General features: G+C 39.2%; 1 protein-coding gene across 10 annotated transcripts in view; it reads left to right on the forward strand.

Annotated features, from left to right (window-relative positions):
• Nucleotides 1-16,955, forward strand: part of PRICKLE1 (prickle planar cell polarity protein 1) — a 113,957-nt gene that overhangs the window by 56,139 nt on the left and 40,863 nt on the right. Inside the window, exon 3 of one of the 10 annotated variants that reach the window (XM_060412712.1) lies at nt 14,723-14,899. The exons of the other annotated variants lie outside the window; for them this stretch is intronic. The gene's annotated coding sequence lies outside the window, so the exon portion shown is untranslated. The remainder of the gene's footprint in view (nt 1-14,722; nt 14,900-16,955) is intronic. 10 annotated transcript variants of the gene reach the window in all.

Here is a 16,955-nt window from a genome sequence, read left to right on the forward strand (position 1 = left end):
TTTTAAATGAGAAATGATATTATAAGTAAGTGAAGAAGTAAAAAATAATGCTTTTGCTTCCCACTGTGTTATTCTCTTTATAGAGAAAGATATGCTTCTGATTATTAACCATTGCCATTTTGCCTTGAATCTAAAACACCTTGTCAACTATATTCAAATAAATCAGAATTAGCTATGACTGAATTGTCTTTTAAAAGTCACCAATGAATTTTCATGTTTTATGTGAATTGCAAAGGGTTAAGGGTTGGACTCAGCATTATTCTTCTTCCTAAATTAAAACACACACACTTTCTCAGCTGTTGATTGTAGACAATCATGAAATGGAAAAAGTTAACAGTATATAGATTTTTAAGCCTTTCTGATTTATATTTGTAAAACTACATGTTGTGAAGGGGGAAGGAGCTGTGAGCCTAAGGGATCCTTTATCAGAGGCCCAGAATATTTGATCCATCATTGGTGGAAAGGTACCATTATTTAACACTATTTGTTATCCCAGTGAATGCTAAGTTGCTTCAATCATGTTCTGACTCTGCAACCCAATGGACTGTAACCTGCCAAGCTCCTCTGTTCACGGGATTTTCCAGGCAAGAATACTGAAGTGGGTAGCCATTCCCTTCTCCATGGAATCTTCCCAAACCAGGGACTAAACCCACATCTCTTATGTCTCCTGCATAAAGAAAAGGGTTCTTTACCACTAATGCCACCTGGGACTCCTTAACACTATTTATTGTACATTAAAAACAAAGCCTTAGGATATTTAGCAATACGACATATATTCAATGAACACAGTTGTGCTTTTCTTGTAATAGTAAGTGGACAAAATACACTAAATTTTTTTCCATCCCATGGCCAGTGGATCCTCTGTGAAGCCTTCCTTCCTTTCTTAGGATCTTTGCCTGTTGTATTTTTTTCTCTAGTGTCTCAGGGATTTTTAGGGAAAATGTCAGGAATCTTCAGGAGCTACTGAACTCTGTTTCGTTTCCCCAGAGGAATAGTAAAGAAAATGCCAATTCAAGAAAGAGAACTTATGTTTGACTAGGCAAGTTAGCATTATTGAGGATTTATAGGACTAAACAGTGACTTGAATATAATTCAGGGGGAATGATTCATGGTGTTCCTAAAGTATAAAATAATGACTTTCAGGTTCTCTGTCAGTGTTTCATTTAAAGTAATGAATTACATTGTCTACTAACTGAAGAAGCCGAAACAAAAACCCGTAATTTAATCCAGCTTAGCAAATTCTTTCTTTTTCATAAATTTGGAGCTAATGAATTTGAAGATGCAACTCTACCTCCATGAAGCAGAAACTGCCAAGCTGGGAGTTTTCTCCTTATGAGTGAGGGAAGAGGAAAAGACAGACTTTCATTAGAACAGTATTCAGAACCACAAAAAAAATTTTTTTTCTATTTCCTGGAGATAATTTTATGTAAGACTCTACTGTTTGTACATTTTGAATTGTTACTTAGTCGCTTTGTCTTCCTTCCAGAGGAGGTGATCATCCAAGATAAAGTATTTCTATAACTCTTATTTCTAACTTGCAGTGAACACTTTCCATCTTGTCATCTGATTGCAAAAGAGGGGTTCTCCATTTATTTACTTTAAAATGAGTCTTCAGTGAAGACCATCTTTTAGAGACTTCAGTGTCTGCCTCTCACTGAGCATACATGAAAATACATCATGTACTAGCTTGGGATAGTTTTCAATTTTTGATCAGATATATCAGCAAAAGATCTGAAATGACCTGACTTCTCTAAGAGTCACATTTTTATCCTGTGGTGGCATTTTAAAGAAAAGGTTAGTATTTTATTTCATAAAAACAAGTAGCAAAGTATAAGTGCTTCATCCTTGACTGGATTGACTCTTGCGTCTCCCAGTTAAGTAGGAAAACAGCTGCCATTCTGCCCATTAGAAGTATGAAAAACATTTTTAAAGGTCATTCATTTAAAGTTCTTTTAACTTGTGTATACAATTAATAGCTTAGTTTAATTCCACCTTAAATCTTTGCCATCTGCAGGATTACCATGCAGTGGTGATATAAAAGTCCCATGGGAAGATGTTTAATTAAGTAATTAAGACTACAGAAAATGCTTCCAGAGAAATATTTTTATTGCAAATAAAATCAAAGTAAAATATCTAGTTTTGAAGGACTAGAAATTTTTCCTAATTTAAAAAAAAAAACCTGCTATTTTTTTAGTGTAATTTTGTAAGTGTTCCCATGTGTAGTGCCTTAGAGCATAACGTGTAAATCTGATACACCCATTCATTTGAAAGAAGTGCAGAGGGAGAGGGGCTGTTTTCAAGGGAAGTTGCCTTTAGTGGTGGTACTTTAGAGGCAAAGAACCATCTTTGTGTTTCCGCATGAAGATTTTAGATGCTACAAGGACTGTTTTCTGTGAGAGAGAAGAGGCTGTGCAATCCTTCTTAAAAATTAGCACAGCTCATTCACACATCCATCATATGGATTTCACATCCATATTAGGTATATGATTATTATTTCTTGATTTTATTCATACTCAGTGGATTAAAAAAAACTTTAGAACAGTTTCAGGTTCACAGTAAAAGTAAAATGAAAGGAAGGAATGCAGATTTTCAGCATACCTTCTGCCCCCACACATCCGTGGCCTCCCCCACTATGAACATTCTTCACGAGAATGATCCGTTAACTACAAGTGATTAACCTACATTAGCATGTCATAATCACCCTAAGCCCATAGTTCACATTACGATTCATTCTTGGTGTCGTACATTGTGTGGGATATAACCATACGTCGTTGCCGCATGCAGGGTATTTTCTCTGCCCTAAAGAGCTTCTGTGCTCCACCTTCCCCCAGCTCTTGGCAACAGCTCACCTTATTACCGTCTCCAAAGTTTTGTCTTTGCCAGAATGTCATATTGTTGGAATCATACAGTATGGAGACTTTTCTGATTGACTTTTTAGTAATATTCATTTACATTTCCTCCATATCTTTTAATAGCCCCATGCTGCTGCTGCTGCTAAGTCACTTCAGTCGTGTCCGACTCTGTGTGACCCCATAGACGGCAGCCCACCAGGCTCCCCTGTCCCCGGGATTCTCCAGGCAAGAACACTGGAGTGGGTTGCCATTGCCTTCTCCAGTGCATGAAAGTGAAAAGTGAAAGTGAAGTCACTCAGTCGTGTCCGACTCTTTGCGATCCCATGGACTGCAGCCTACCAGGCTCGTCCATCCATGGGATTTTCCAGGCAAGAGCACTGGAGTGGGGTGCCATCGCCTTCTCCAAAGCTCCTTTCTTTTAGTACTGAATAATATTCCGTTATCTGGATGTACCACAGTTTGTTTACCCATTTACCTATTGAAGGATATCTTAGTTGCTTTCAAATTTTGCAGTTATGAATAAAGCTGTTATAAACATCCATGGGCTGTCCTGGTGGCTCAGAGGGTAAAGAATCTGCCTGCAATGCAGGAGACCTGGTTTGATCCACATCCATATTTGTGAAAACATAAGAGGAGAAGGGGAACGACAGGATGAGATGGTTGAACGGCATCACCGACTCAATGGACGTGAATCTGAGCAAACTCTGGGAGATGGCAAAGGACAGGGAAGCCTGGCGTGCTGCAGTCCATAGGGTTACAAAGAGTCAGGCACAACTGAGCGACTGAACAACAAGTTTTCAATTCCTTTGGGTAAATTCCAAAAGAAGATAATTGCTAGATCCTGTGGTAAGAGTATGATTAGTTATATAAGAAACTGCCAAACTCTCTCTCAAAGTGGCTGTGCCATTTCGTATTCCTACCAACAATGGTTGACCGTTCCTGTTGCTCCACATCCTCACTGGCGTTTAGTGTTGTCAGTGCTCTGAAGTTTGGCCATTTTAATAAGTATGTCAGTGGATATTTTTTGAGCAACTGTGAGAATATCAAATAGAGTCTCACTGTCATATTCCTAATTATATCAAATCCTGCCTGACTGGTAGAATATAAACATTTCCAGCAATTCAAATTCAATACATTTAACTTTTGCCTAATACCCAAGATTTTTAAAATAGTAATATTTTATTATGAAATGACATGTAAAGATAGATGTAAAACCAGGCTTAAGTATTATGTTCTTACCTTTATAAATATGAAGACTTACTGAAAATGTTTACTTTTTCTCAAAACTGAAGAAGAGTTCTTCTTTTGATGACCTTTTTAAATTTTATATTGGAGTGTAGTTGATTAATAATGTTGCGTTAGTTTCAGATGTCCGGTAAAGTGACTCAGTTATACATATATATGTAACTATTCTTTTTCAAATTCTTTTCCTGTTTAGGTTATTACAGGATATTGAGCAGCATTCCTTGTGCTCCATAGTAGGTCCCTGTTGGTTATCCATTTTAAATACAGCGTGTACAACCTGTCGATCTCAGCTTCCCAGGTGGCTCATTGGTAAAGAATCCACCTGCCAAGCAAGAGATGCTTTCAATCCTTGGGGTGGAAAGAGCCCCTCGAGAAGGAAATGGCAGCCCACTCCAGTATTCTTGCCTGGGAAATCCCAAGGACAGAAGAGTCTGGTGGGCTACAGGCCATGGGGTCACAAAAGAGTTGGACACGGTTTAGCAACTAAACAACAACAACATGTCAATCCCAAACTCCCTAACTATCCTTCCCCCATCCCTTCCCCCTGCAACCGTAAGTTCGTGAAGAACTTTCCTTAAATAGAATTTTTTCCTTGCCACCACAGTGAGACTTTCACACAAATGTAGCTTTCTCATGTAAATTTGAGAATGCTTACACTTCATTTTCTTTGTTTAATTGCTTTATGGCAAAAAAGATAGACAATAACATTTTAGATAGACATTAAAGAATATAGAGTATATATAAAATTTTAGTTGTATTTATCCACATGTTTACCATTTGTCATATTCTGTTTCTTTTTATAGATCCAGATTTCTTTTCTTAATATAACTTTATTTGTTTATTTGTGGCTGTGCTGAGTTTCCACTGCTGTGCAGGCTCTTCTCCAGTTGTGGAGAGAGAGGGCCACTCTCTAGTTGCAGTGCTTAGGATTCTCATCGCGGTGGCCTTTCCTGTTGTGGGGCGTGGTTCTAGGTATGCAGGCTTTAGCAGTTGTGGCACATGAGCTCAGTTGCCCCACAGCATGTGGGATCTTCCCGAATCAGGGATCTAACCCATGTTTCCTGCAATGGCAGGCAGCTTCTTTACCACTGAGCCACCAAGGAAGCCTCTAAAATTAATCGATTATATTCATCATTAGATATGCAACTTGGGTAGTTATTCTTTCCCAACATCACTACTTCTTGGTCATGCCTTACTTAAGAATTTTCTTTGTTTAATTCCTAACATTTTCATTTCCATTTTATAAATGAGAAAATCAAAACACAAGAGTTAAGAAGATTTGGGTAATTTTGAGACCCAGCCCACTGTTTTATTCACTTCCTGCCTATGAAATTCAATGGACGTACCTTTATTAAGTGCCCTCTGCATGCCATCCAGTAAAGTCTTTTTTTCCTGACAAGTTGTCCTGGGCATGAGATGGGCCCTCCTGTAGTGCTTGTTGCCTGCTTAATGAACCTTTAGAGTTGCATCTCGAGTTTGGAAGAAGGAGAGGAGGCAGTTTTCCTTTAGGAAAACACACCCTTAGATTCTATGTTTTCCCAATAAGCCGATCTGACTTCCTCACTTCTCCTTTCTTAACCATCTAGTCATCTGAATCTGTAGAGATGATGGTGCTGGTCCATGTTTGATGTTGGACACATCATCCTTGACAAGATCATCTCACAATGGCTCCTGTAAAAAGCAGCACCATAAACTGTTTGGTCTACCTGGGAACTCACCCTCAAATCCAAGCCTTCCTCTCATTCTCATCCCCACACGTAAGGCACTGTGACTACAGAACAGCTTCCCAGCTGGTCTTCCTGCCTCAGCCTCTGTCTGCATCCCTTAGAGCCATTTTCTACGCTGCAGCCACGGCCACTGTTCTACAAGGCAATTCTGATCATGGTCTGGCCCTACAGCAGTATACCAATGGATCACTCCTCACAAGAGTTCACATGCAAGGCCCTTACAAAGTGGCCCCCGCCCACCCTGCAGACCTCTCTCTCCATGAGTTTGCACCTGCACTCTCTGCTTCTCTACCCCAGAACTTCTCACTGCCCTCTAGACAGGAAAACGCCCAGATTTCTTTGCAAGAGGCATTTATCCCTTGACTGTCCTTTTGTGATGGACTTTGGTCCATTGGTGACATTTAACATCTATTGAGCACCTGTGTCGCAGGCATGGCGCTTAAATGAATTATCACTTTCATTGGTGCTTTTGATGTAGGTACACTTGTCCCAGCTTTAGAGAATAGGGAGTGGAGGCCAGGGAGGCAGCTCAGTAGTGAGTGGCAGAGCTGCCATATGAACCAAGTCTTGATGGTTCTAGAACCCATGTCCTTAACTTCTGTGCCTCACTGTCTTCCAAACATCTCTTCTAAAAAGGATCATAATTGATATAGGTGAGCTTTAAGATAAATATAAAAATTTTGACAGGAGTTATTACCAATAATTTTCATTCAATAATTTAACTTTGATCTTTATTTTAGGAAAACTTTAAATCTACTATTGGGTTAGTAGGGAAAAAATGAAAAAGGGTTACATAACTAAAATTTAGGTGCTAGTCCTTTGTTTTTCTATAATTTGCAGTGTTTCAGAATAGCCTTGATTTTCATAATCAAACATGTTATACAAAACGACATTTTGGAGAGCTGCAGTATTATAGATGTACTTGCTGTTTTGAATTACCTGTGTTGCATAGGCCGTTTTAATGGAAATAAAATTAGCTTAAAGATAGGAAGTGCCTTTTATTAGCTCAACGAAGCCATGGTCAATTCAATTAAAGTGTTAAAATGTATTTCAGAGGAAAGAATGTTTAGGGTCATAAATTAACTCAACACAGTTGTTCCTTGGCACTTACTGTTTACCTGGAAATGGGTATTGTGTTTGGTACTTTGAAGATACATGTTATTTACAAAATGCATAGTTAATAAAAACTTGCTTCAGAATGTAGTGGTTGACATCAAAGATCTTTATCCTGATATTTGTGGTTGACAAGGTTTAATTTCATTTAAGTTCAGGATAGGAGAGTACTACTGGTTGCATGTAGATAAAAGTTTCAGGTTTATACAAATCACCTGTTTTGACATTGTTTGTAGATGTATTTCCACCTGTGCTAGGTAATGTAACCCCCATATTCTTACACTTTAAAATACCAACAGCATTCATATTTATAATTGGAAATTCCTTGAGCCATCTGAGGGTGTGAAAGGCATGCATGTGAAAACCCATTGTTTCTCTCCATCTTTTTTCTTTCCTTTCTTGGTTGTTTGAAGACTCAATAAAGGTGATTAGTATCACTCTATCATTTCAAATAAGGTTGGGAACAGACGCACTTGTGTGAAAAATAGTTTATTGAAATATTTACCCAGTGACTTCTTTGTAAAGTAGCCATTAAAAGACCTAGTTCCCTATGTCTTGTTCACAATTCAAGGGGTGCCCCCCCACCAGCTGTGCTAAAGGAAAATTCCCAAAATGGGTGTCTTGATTAACCTTTAAATGCCTACTCCAAGTTTCAAAGGGACTTAAAAAAAAATCTTTTTTTTTTAGAATCACCTTTCAGCTAACATGAACTGCTTTGGAACATGGCAGTCTTTATATCAAGGAAGCTAAAGGGTAAAATGGATGGAGTATCACAAAGCTTGCTTTCTTTATGAGCGTTCACTGAAAATTCCTAGATTCCTTAAGGTCAAATTTATGTAACATATCCACTTTAAAAATTACTTGGCCATTATCTTGCTTTAAAGAAAGGTTCTTTTTGTTAACAGAAGAAAACAAAACTTTGCCCAATCACCAAAGTAGTAAAACCTACTTGGTGCAGTGGTGAACTTCCCATGGAAAAATGCCACGTGGTGTGCTAAGGCAAGGAGCATTGCTGTGGCTAAGACCCAAACCCCACCAGATGGACACTGCTCTCATTTCCAGATATTTAGGGTATTTTTCTTTTTTTTACTGTTTGCTACATTTATTAAAACAAGATACATTGTCAGATACATATATTTTCTCAAGTCACAATTAGGTGGTAATTCTGTGGACTTGTTGTGGTATAATTTAGAAACCAGGGTTTACTGTACTAAACCGGCAAATCACGAGGCCAAAATACAGCCTGAATTATCTGAGTAAAACTCAGTAAAACTTGTCTACTTTGATCTGGTTCTATTACCAAAGGACTGTAGTCATTTAATTCCACGTTATTCTAGTTGTACAAGCAAAGTAGAAAATGGCAGTACAAGGTAAAAAAATCCCTGATTTCACTTGAAATATTTATATAACTAAAACCAAACCAGATTGTGCTGAGGGTGGTTGTCTCACTCTTCAGTGTTGGTTTGTACAGGTAGTGTCTTCGTAGGAGACATTCTCAGTGTTGCACGAGACAGTTTCTTTTGAATTTTGACTGGTTGGTTAATTTCTACTGTTAATCACTTTTAGCTATAGATTCCATTCACAACCATTTTGAAATTGAATTACACTGTGATTTTAAAAGTGTTTCTCTTCATCCATTAGTTGTGTAATTATTAAAGACATGTAATGTTCCTCAAAAGAAGGTTTTAAAGTTTTTTTGCCATCACTATTTTGACTTTCGATTATATAATCAACATTTGTATTAATGCACTATAAATTGCCTTGATTACCTCATTTATCCCTCTATCAGTGGAGGTGCACATACACTACCCACATCAAGATACCACGATACTGCATCTGATTCAAATTGTGTGCATAGCAAAATTTCTTTGAAGCTTACATTCTGATTTGCAACACCTCACTGTGGGTATTGTTAACCAGCTGAATTCAGTCAACAATTTGAGGCTCTGCCTAAACTAAACAACTCTTTTTTTAAAGTTAAAAACCTTTTGAATTAAAAGTGTATTGTTGGGTTATATAGACAACACATAAAATGAAGCCTTGATCAAATTAAAACAGTATAAAGGACTATTTGGCATGGATCTTAGTCACAGTATCTCCTCACTGTGCTAAGCACTTTTCATGCATCATCTCATTTAATCCCCATCACAACTTGATGAAGGAAATTTTACATTTCCATTGTATAGTGGAAGAAAATGAAATTAAGAGAGCATGAAATGACTTGCCCCCATCTCAAAATGGGAGAGGCAGCAGTCCGACTCAGGGCTGTCCTTTGGCAGAGCCCATGGTCTGTTAATATCCCTCTTCCTGTACAGTGTCCACCAAGGCCCTGTGTCTTTCTTTGCCACATGTTAGGTTGGTTATGTTGGAAGAGCGTGGTGAGAGGTTTAGTTGCCAGGGTGCATTGGCAACTCTGTTCTCTTGTGCAGATTCCATGTCACTCTCTTATTTCCAGGACTCCGCAGTCACTATAGATCTGGGAACCCATAGATATATATCATTTTTCATCCAAACCCAAACGCTTAAGAGGATTAAAGAGTCACTGTCAATAACTGTACATGGAAAAGAGGCACGAACTAAGATTTTCCAAATCAAAATGGGGCCTGTGGTTCTGGTACATAAAAGCAGCATTGTAGGGTGTGTTGTATCAGGAGTGTGGGGAAGCAATGCTGTAGGTTGAAATGCACCATCTAAGGACATAGAAGATTGAGAAATTCTGGTTTAGAGGAGTATTTCTCAACTATTTTTAAAATTACATGCCTATGCTGCCAAACACAGAGGTCTTCCTTTAAGGTTATTTTAATTTGCTAAGTAAACACTGGATTAAAATACTCAAAGCTATGGGAGAGTTCTGCTTTGTTTTCAAACTGCCCAACTTTACCTGCTCTCCACTCTTTTTAGCCAATTCAGAGGTGTTTTCTTACTTACCCCATCACTGGTCTAGAATTCTGAAAAGCACTCTTTTGTAAATGGTCATCCAGCTGTGGGTTAATCAAAAGAATAGGCCATTTTACTAAGTGTCAGAATGATGGTGTACCATCACCAGCATTGATCAGTATTCACTCACCGCGAGCAGAGAAGGTCAGAGATGATCAGGTACATTAAGCCACAAAAGTCTGAAGTATTCCTTCTCTTTGGTAAAAGTCTAAAGCTAGAGCTAAGAAATTCAGAAAATGCCTATTAATAACACAGTGGAGGGACTTCCCTGGCGGTCCAGTGGTTCAGATTCTGCATTTCCTCTGCCAGGGGCATGGGTTCAATCCCTGGTCAGGGAACTTTGAGCCCTCATGCCACATGGTATAACTTAAAAAAACCCCAAAAAACAGAATAGAGGCAGTAGTTTAGTTCCCTGAGTGCTATTTAAGAATTGTTCATGTTGAAGACATTTTTTTCAATATTAAAGATGACAGTAATTACTTCTGGGGGTTGTGTATATGAGAGAGAAATAAGGTAACCATTCTTTTCAACATTTCAGGTCTGACTTACTTTCCTAAATAAAGCAGAGTTTATCAATTATGATGCCTTGTGCATCTCATGGAAGGCCTGGTACTTAACATGAATTATTTTTATTGCCCACATCAACACCATTGTGCTGTAGGTGCTATTATTGCTCCCATTTTAAAGAATAGAAAATAGAGGCAAAGAGAGGCAGCACAATCAGTGAGTGGCAAAGCTGCCATAGGAACCAAAGCTCCAAGGTTATCTTGTTAAAAAGTGCGATTTATAGTCTATTGGAAGACTGTAGGGATATAATTGCTAGGTTTTGGGGGAAAATATAAGATGTATTTTTCCTGTTTCAACAAGTAGATATTGCCAAATAAGTTTCAGGATCATTTAACTGGATGCTAATATTGAATATAGTTCAGTTTTAAATAAAAACAGGATTAAAATTCATCTTATAACTTTTATATGAGTGAATTCAGTTGGGCCTTTGTTTTAAAATTAGAAGACAGATGCAGGACAAATATAGAAAAATTAAGGACCCCTGAAGCTATTTTTAACATTTTAAAATTAACTTGACAGCTGTTGTTTTGTCAGAACTTAAATAACTTTGCTTCATTTAAAAAAAATCCATAACATATGGATTTCAGCATATTGTATATTTATTATTTGTGCTTATTAGGGAAAGGCACATGAGTTGAAAAAAAATGAGACATTCTCCAGGTGTATAAAAAGTTGTGTTAGCAGGCAAGCAATCATAGTGTTAAACAAGATATCTGTCCTTAAAATTTGTTGATGCTTTTAATTTAGCTAAATTTTACAGTAAGCTTTCTTGCTAATGGAATGAAGGCATTGAATTAGACTGGGTTTTTAATTCTCTTATTTTTTAAATTATAAACTCACACCTAAAAGAGACATCCTGAGACCTTTTAGTTCCCCCTTCATGCTCCAGAAATTCTTATCTTTCTGGTGTGCAGAAAGAAACCCATCTATTATGTACAGAAAAACATCTTTCAGACTACTAAAGTCCCCACTTTTCTTGTTAAGTGTCCAGTTAAGTATTTAAGGATACATTTGTCTTTTATCAACTGAAATTCCTCTCCTTTGCCTTAAACTCAGACCTCAGGAGCTGCAAGGTGACCTTGAGTTGGGGGAGGAGACAGTGAGGCTGGTATTTGAGGATGACCTTAAAAATAAGCCCAGGGAAAAAATGAAATAGAGACCTCTGGTTAAAGATGGCGGATTGAATATGCACATTTAGCTTTATCCTCTTTCAAAATTTCACTAAGATGACAGTGACTAAATTACTTTTTAAAAGGAGAAAACCCATGAAGATGAGAATGGAAAATAAGAAAATAACATATTTTGGAGGCAGGATTGCAATCACCCTCCATATCCATGAGTTCTGGATCCTTGCATACAGAGGGTAGATGATGAGGGAGCTGAGCATCCTTGAATGTTGGTTCTGTGAGGGGTCCTGGAACTAGTCCCCCATGGACACCAAGGGATGACTGTAATCGGTGGCTGACTTCGAGGGCCTGTGGACACCAAGGGATGACTGTAATTGGTGGCTGACTTCGAGGACCCGTGGACACCAAGGGATGACTGTAATTGGTGGCTGACTTCGAGGACCTGTGGACACCAAGGGATGACTGTAATTGGTGGCTGACTTCAAGGACCCAAGTAGGCAGATCCTAATCTAGAAGAAGAGAAAGTTGAGATGCAGCCTGAATTGTACCATAGACCTCCCAAAAAGCTCAAGAAGGTTTATCCTTGGGTGAGAGTAGAACAGAGGCTCTAGAGATGAGGCATCAGGCACAGTTGAGGGAAGGGTTGTTGAGCTGCACTCCACAGGCCCACTAGGCCTGTGCTTGCCCAGCTTCAAGACTGAACAAAGAGCCGGGAGTCAGCAACAGAAACATTAGTAGTTTAGTGGAGAGTGGCAGCTTATACGTCTGAAACAAGACCCCACTGTGTGCAGCGGGCAATGGACAGGTCTTGGCTGTCTTTGCTGCTGGGGAGAAGGGGCAATTACCAGTTATCGGGGAATTGACATCAGGTTGTCTCACTGGTTGCCAGGGAAACTAGCAGAGGGGTGCAGCCCTTACTGCCCCTTTGATAAGGGGCAGTCACCAGCTGGATCGGGGACAAGTATGTTGGAAGGTCAGTCAGGTGAGTAGGGTGCAGCTAAAGCAGATACTGGTGGAGCAGGGTCTGTAGAGAAAGCAAGGGAACAGCCATTTTGGATGGCCTGAGCATACAGGGATCCCTGGCCAGAACCAGAGGAATCAGATAATATGCCTCAACTTGCCTTCCACATCATTTAGCCAGGTGTCACCCTGTAAGCAGATGGAAAGTGTTCTTTGGAGAAGGCAGTTAGCCAAAAGGAGGCAAAAGATGAAAACAAAACTAGAGATAACTAGTTTGACTTTGTATTATTGTCTTAGTCTAGAGTAAGACAGTCAAAAAGCTTCCTTCCCTTGACCTCATTCTCCGAAATATAGATAGCATCCAATCAGCTTTTTAGTTTCTCATCTGCAAAATGAACAAATAGCTGACAATCAGACATTGAAGAAATATCTAATATGAAGTGAACATAGAGAGGGCAGATAGAATAGATACTACCCAGGGAGATGATATATAATTAGTGTTAGTGTTGTCTGAGAAAGGGGAAGTTAGTGTATCCAGTAAACAAGAACAGAATGCTACAAAAAAAGGAACTTTCATGGGCAAACAAAGCAGCTCTTGGAAACTAAAAAGAAGAAATGAAAAAGTGCTCACTAGAAGCCTTGAGAGTTGTAGTAATAGAAAATATCCTAGAATGTAAACGTTAAAACACTAAGAAATGTAAAATATGAGAGGGAAGGTGAGGTAATGGGAAATCAGGTCCAGGGAGCCAACATCTAAATAGGAAGAGAAAACAAAAGGAAGAATATCATCAAACAAATTATTCCACAAACTTTCTCAAACTGAAGGGCATGAATTTCTGGACTGAAAGACGCACCAAATCCCCTGTGCAGTGTTGGAAAGTAAAATCAATATAAAGGACATCATCAGGTAATTTTGATGCTGGAAATATAAAAGGTCCTACAACTTTTCAGAGGAACAAAAACAGGTTTCATGACAACAGGCTATTAAAAAAAAAAAAAAGCCTTTTAGAATTGTTTGATTTTTAAACTATATACTATATATTTTCCATGAAATGATTTTAAAAAAGAAACTTGAGAAGTGGAATAGGCCAGGATGGGTAAAGAAACTTTGTTTCCATTTTAGTTTGATAATGTTGATCTTTAAGTTTCAGTATCTATTATTCATTTGACAATGGATACTGGATAAGTGGTTCAGATTTAATGGCTCATTAGCCCATGAGTTTCCCAAGGCATTTCTGTTGGTCTGCATGCAGTCATTCTTTCATAACAAAAATTAAGCTGTATTTGGATATTACTTCTTATAAGAACACTGGCAAGAAATTCAGAAAAGGGGGGGAAAAAAAGAAGATCATTCTTCCCCCAAATAACCATAAGATAAGAAATATGGTAGGGGGTTTAATAGTTTGCCAGCACACACAGAGGGAAACGTGAAATGCAGAAAATAAAAGGATCTGAAATCCCAAAACAGAAGACATAGTTGCAATTGCTGCAACTGGAAACGAATTGCTTTTATTAGATCATTAATGTTTCATGATTTGGGGATATATTTGTATGCCATACAACTGTTGGACCGTTTCATTGCAGGGAAGACACCTCAAAGGATTTTGAAAGGCAACAAATGTATATTGGAATAGTCTTGGGGCTCCCAAGTATAATAAATTGAACCTCTTCCTAAGATACAATGATGTTATATCCATTTTTATTGTGTAATAATTTTCGTTAGTCACTTTACTTCTTTATTTAATTTTGGCTGTGCAGGGTCTTCGTCGCTGCGGGGGCTTTTCTTTAGTTGCTGAGAGTGGGGGCTACTCTTCCTTGCAGTGCACAGGCTTCTCATTTTGGGGGCTTCTGCTGTGGAGCACAGGCCTTAGGGCACGTGGACTCGGTAGCTGTGGCTCCTGGCCGCTAGGGCACAGGCTCAGTAGTTGTGGGACACGGGCTTCATCCTTCTGCGGCATGTGGGATATTCAAGGGATCGAACCCACATCTCCTGCACTGGCAGGCGAATTCTTCACCACTGAGTCAGCAGGGAAGCCCCTTATTGTATAATATTATAATTTTTTTAAAAAGACACAAGCTTTAAGAGAGACTTAAAAAATGAGGAAAGAATTGAGAGTGTGTGAATATATATAAATACAAGGAATAGATAGTGAGTTGCTTCAGGGCAAAGAGCAGCTTTTGTTCCTCTTTATAGCCCAGTATCCAGCACAGTTGTCCACCCAGTTGAAGCAAAGGCAGGAACCTGAAAAGAACTCCAGAGGTTGCCTTGGTGAGGGGTGGAGCAATGACAAAGGACGATCAGATTCAGATCCTGGCTGCCCGGACTCCACGGCCCGGTGGTCTTTAGCAAGGCCACCAGGCTCACTGCAAGGTACGCAGGGTTCCCAATAATAATGGGAGGTTATTTGCTTGTTTTTAAAACATCCTTGATATCCTAGGATGTATAAAGCGCAGGCTCTGAGAAATAAAGAAAACCTTATAACTTACTGTTTGATTTCAATAAATCAAACTATTCCTTATTAGGCCTCCTGCTTCCAGTATCTAAGTGTCTGGATTTCTTTGAAATAACACTATTTATACATGTCTCTAATGCATAGCTATAAGAAAGGGCTGGAGAACCTCAAAGGTAAGTTTTACAATCATTTCCATACCCATTTTCCTGTGCAACTTGATTTGGGAAAGTTGGTGTTTGATTTTCAGTGAAGTTAAACAAACAAGGCCAACAGATCAGAGCCCCCATCACAAGTCAGACCTTCAGAGGGAATTCAGTAAATTTTTTTTTTTTGTTAACTTCATACCTGTAAGGCTTTCTCTTTGCATCCTGCAGAGCCATTATGGGCTTTTATTCTTAATTTTATCCTCATCTGCAAATTTCATGTGGATGCCTGCAGATGATCCTTGGTTATCTGCAGACGCACTTCTTTCTTTCTCTTTCTCTCTCTCTCTCTCTCCTTCTGTCTCTCTAATTATTTGCTGAGGTCACAGCTGCCATCCCTTGGCAGCTTCCTTACCCCAGTAGAATAATGAGACCATGGCTTTTGAGAACTTGGTACTGGGAGTAAATGGTGTTTAAACTGAAGTTTTCTCCGCTTTACTGGTAAAACACAGTCCTTAACTACTCTGCAGGTGCGATGCCCTTGACTATCCCGCCTGTCCGGTACTATGGGACGAGGCATTAGAACCTGTGTGTAAACATCGCAGTGAGGGGTAAGCTTAGGGTGTCTTCCGTGCAGTGCCTGCTCCTTTTGAAGTGTCTGCTGGATTGTACCATTGTCATGCCAGTTGGAGGAATTCTTTGTTTTACAATGGCAGGGCTCTGAAGAGCCAGCTGATAAGACTTGGGACCCTGGTGTGAAACTGACCCTTTGAACTAGAAGAATCTTTCAAGATAAGCAAGCCTTGGTGTTTTTATCACACTTTTTATTAGTGCTCTGAATGGAGCAGGTTAGTGTCCTTGCTAGGCAGGTAAATAAAAGTTTTTCAGGCTCTTCAATAATGATACAGACTAGGACCCAGGCTCCTTTTTGACAACGAAGCAGATCTTCCAATTGCCTATCTCAATGAAGATTTTTGAGAAATAGCATCAATTTGGGAGATTTACTCAGAACAAAAACATTAATTGTACCAGGAGTAAAATGCAAATGAAACTCAAAAGACTTTTTCAAGAAAAATGCTAAGTTTCTCACTAAAAAGTGATCTTGATTATCTTTCAGACCAAATGGCATGCATAATTTTTCTTCATAAAGGACATTGGTAGAACGGAAAGTAGAAAAATTGGCTCCATGGCAATCATTTTTGAATGTACATTCTAATATCCCAAGTGTTTCACATCTCAGATATTCTCCTGAAATGCACGGTACTCATCATTCTGGTGTTAAGTCACTCAGCAAACCTTTGTCAGTCCTGATGGTGTGACAGGCGTGAGGCTCATTTTGGGGGGGCAGCATTGAGCAAGGCAGTCTTGCTCTCCATCTACACAAGTCTTCCAGCCCAGCAGAGGCCCCATCATCACACACATGACTGCAGGGTGAACGGAAGGTTGCAGGGAGGTGACAGGCGCTGTGGCAACATTCTTGCCCTTCCTTTAGAGCTTTATTTTGGAGGATGCTTTAAAGGAAGAATCTCATTTCCCCTTTTTAACAGTTCTTTCACAGTTTGTGTTTCATGTGTGAGGATGCTTTCCAACTTTTCCTTCAGGTTAGCCTGAATGCATCTCAGATGGTTTCCCAGAATAGAACTTTCCATTCAGACTAGGGAGCTGCAGATGAGATGGCGAATTCAGGGTATGTGCCTGGGAACTCTCATCGTGCTGTCTAAACCCCAGAGAGATGAGGGTCTGTGTGGCCGCCCAGGTCATCAGGCTCATCCATACCTGTGGGCTTCTCTGTCTGGCTGCCACCCTCCCCAGGACAACAAGTCTACTCCAC

Source organism: Ovis aries, chromosome 3 (assembly GCF_016772045.2).
Source record: "Ovis aries strain OAR_USU_Benz2616 breed Rambouillet chromosome 3, ARS-UI_Ramb_v3.0, whole genome shotgun sequence".
Lineage (NCBI taxonomy): Eukaryota > Metazoa > Chordata > Mammalia > Artiodactyla > Bovidae > Ovis > Ovis aries.